At 46.6% G+C, this 3,489-nt stretch overlaps 1 pseudogene; it reads right to left on the reverse strand.

The window, feature by feature from the left end:
* Positions 1–2,701: 2,701 nt before the first annotated feature.
* Positions 2,702–3,154, reverse strand: LOC148775155 (transcription elongation factor 1 homolog pseudogene; annotated as a pseudogene).
* Positions 3,155–3,489: the final 335 nt, after the last annotated feature.

Consider the following 3,489-nt stretch of genomic DNA (forward strand, 5'->3'; position numbering starts at 1 on the left):
AGAATTCTGACTTGAAAAGAAACAGATTTCTCCAGTAAAGCACTGAAATTTTTTAAAAAATGAAACACACACAGGCGAAGAGAACAATGAGGCAATCTAATCGAGTTACAAGCAGAAAAAAAAAAACACACAGGCAAGTCAGGGAAAATGAGCTCTAATTATAAGCACATTTGGAACCTGATGCCAGCACATTTGGAACCTGATTCTGGCCAGGAATACTTTTTTTCCAATAAGCCACCAACCAAGGATCTTCATATTCTCAATTATGATATTGTCCAAGTGTAAGCCATTCGAGTGAATTAAGTCCTAGACACAGTACATGCCAGTAGTTTTACCCCTAAAACCAACTGCTGATTTACTATTGAGATCTGTGGTCTCCCCTCCCTGCTTTCTCACTTCATATGCAATTTTTTTTAAATTTAAATATTGTATCTCTTAACTCTGGGTTCCAACAGACTCTCAGAAAAGCCTTAAGGCTCTTCTAACTTAAAACATGAAGTTTAAAGTCAATATGTTGCTGTTGGGATGGCTCAGTGGTAAAGAATCTGCTTGCCGATGCAGGATACTCAGGTTTGATCCCTGAGTCAAGAAGCTCCCTGGAGAAGGAAATGGCAACCCACTCCAGGATTCTTGCCTGGAGAATCCCATGGACAGAGGAGCCTGGCACACTACAGTCCATGGTTTGCAAAGAGTCAGACACGGCTTAGCAACTAAACAACAACAAACTTAAAACATGATGTTTAAACTCAGTATACTTAAATTCAAAGTATTTTGAATTTACCCTCTTGAGAGTCCCTTGGACTGCAAGGAGATCCAACCAGTCCATCCTAAAGGAGATCAGTCCTGGATGCTCATTGGGAGGACTGATGCTAAAGCTGAAACTCCAATAGTTTGGCCACCTCATGCGAAGAGTTGACTCACTGGAAAAGACTCAGATGCTGGGAAGGATTGGGGGCAGGAGGATAAGGGGACGACAGAGGATGAGATGGCTGGATGGCATCACCAACTCGATGGACATGAGTTTGAGTGAACTCCAGGAGTTGGTGATGGACAGGGAGGCCTGGTGTGCTGCGACTCATGGGGTTGCAAAGAGTCGGACACGACTGAGCAACTGAACTGAACTGAAGGGGAAAATATGTTAAATACTGCTTGTTTTGATTTAGAACCCAAACACCTCTGTAAGATTCTAAAATGAACACAGGATAATATTTTAAAAGTTACTAGAGCAGCCACGCATTCAGGAAGCCTCCATACCTCTTTCAGGAAAGGTGAAGCCAGCGGTATTGGAGGAGGTCACAGAGAAGACAGGGGCATCAGCTGATCCAGGAGCTAGATCTGGATAATCTGAGCCTTCTTACCCCCTTCTCTGATCCTTGGAGCTTATTATCTGCCCACCATTCCCATAGCTGGAACCGTTTTCAAGGATGCAGTCTTGGGAGGGTTAAGTGTTATTGAGATCATCTGGATTAAATATGTGAATGAACGTCATTGAGGCCTCAAAAAACTTTTTAAAAAATATATTCTTAAATATATATATATATATACTTGTATTTGTGATAGTTTTGTTAATTTGCTTTGTTCTTTTTTAATTGGAGGATAATTGCTTTACAATGTTGTGTTGGTTTCTGCCATACAACAACACAAATCAACCATAAAATATATATGGGGTTTCCTAAGTGGCGCAGTGGTAAAGAATCCGCCTGCCAATGCAGGAGACGCAGGTTTGATCCCTGCGTCAGCCAGATTCCCTGGAGGAGGAAATGGCAACCCACTCCAGTATTCTTTCCTGAAGAATCCCGTGAACAGAGGAGCCTGGCGATGTCAGTGCTACTCTCTCAATTGGTCCCACCCTCTCCTTCCCCCACTGTGTCCACAAGTCTGTTCTCTAAATCTGTGTCTTATAAACTTTTATAGCACATGACAGGCTGGTACAGAGAGCTAATCAATTGTAGCATCCAGGACAAGGCTTGCAAGTTCCCTTGTTTGTTAAACCTACTACCTACCAAGCTGGAATGGTCTGCTTGTTTCCTCAGTCTCTCCTTTTCCAACATATAGGTGGCCTGTTCATGAACTAATAGTTAATTTCTAGCTCTCTATGTAAAGAGGAGTTACTCAAAAGTGCTTGAATTTGAATCCTTGGGAAGTAAGAACGGGAACAGCCTGAATGGCGATTTTACTGTCATACTCATTTTCTTTCACTTTTTAAAATTTAATTTTTTTTTTCTTCGTTTGCTGCTTTATTTAAGGGCTTGTGACAGACAGCTGTCCCCAGCCCAGCCCCTCCCTCCTCTACAAAAGCGAGGGAACATGAAAACAGACCGCCCTGCCAGGGGGCCCATGGGACTGTGGCTTGAATCCCAGGCCACAAGCCTGGGAAGGCAGCTGGGGAGGGGGAGCTGTCAGTCCCGGTTCAATGGCCAAGTGCTGGTGAGGTACAGGAGGGCGCCGGAGAGGCCGGTGGCAGCCTCTGTTGGCAGCCTCTGTTGCGCACTGGTGGCAGCCTGCCCTTGCAGAGGGATGTCAGGACGCAGGCCTCCAGAGAAAACAGGGTCCTGAAGCCGGCGGCCCAGGTGCTAGAGGCTGGAGCCAGTCAAAGGCTTGTCTGAGGAAGCATTTCGGGCCCCCAGGGCCCCACCACCCTTCAACTCTACCGGCTTCCCATGAAGACTCCCCCGCAGTCGCACCTGCAGCCGCGCACACATACACACATTCCCACTCTGCACACACTCACATTTGGGGCTGCAAAGGCCCTGGACCCACACCCTGGACACCCTGGAATGTCTCTCGATTGGTACCCAGTGGGCGGGGCTTCCAAGGGGGTGGGCCATCTGCGTCGCTACTGATTGGCAGCCTCGCAGGCGTCTATCCAATCGCTGTACACGTCCACTGGTTCTGACAGATAAGTGATGGGCGTCTGGAATTCCTCTAGGCACACAGTCCAAGAGATGACTCCGGTGTTTCGGGCTCGGTCCATTTTCACGTCACAGGACTTCTCGTGGTTGCAGAATGGGCAGGTGAACTGGGTCTCCAGGGTGCCTATCATCTTCTTCTTGGGGGGTGGCTTCCGTTTTGACTTTCTGCGCCCCATGTCTGTAGGGGAGCGAACCTGCACTCGCACCCTTGTTGCGACCACCTCGTTCACCCGGGAGACAGTGACTTCTAAAATTTAATTTTTTATTGTGGTATAACTGGCATAATATTATATTAGTTTTAGGTAGCCAACAAAATGATTTGATGTATATATTGTGAAATGATCTCCATGAATTATTTTATAACTGAAAATTTGGACCTTTGACCCCTGTCACCCATTTCATCCACTCCCCACCCCCTCCCCACCCCCTCAAAACCATCAATCTGTTCTCTATATTATAAGCTTGGGTCTTTGGGCGGGGGTGGGGGGTGAGTGGCAAGAGTTGTGGTTCTCAGTGGGGGGAGGTGTTTTAAAGGAGGCCAGAGAAGACCTCACTAAACTGAGAAGGTGGTGGAACA

The sequence above is a fragment of the Moschus berezovskii genome, chromosome 17 (genome assembly GCF_049115385.1).
Source record: "Moschus berezovskii isolate FMDL1 chromosome 17, NW_MosBer_1.0, whole genome shotgun sequence".
Taxonomy (NCBI): Eukaryota; Metazoa; Chordata; class Mammalia; order Artiodactyla; family Moschidae; genus Moschus; species Moschus berezovskii.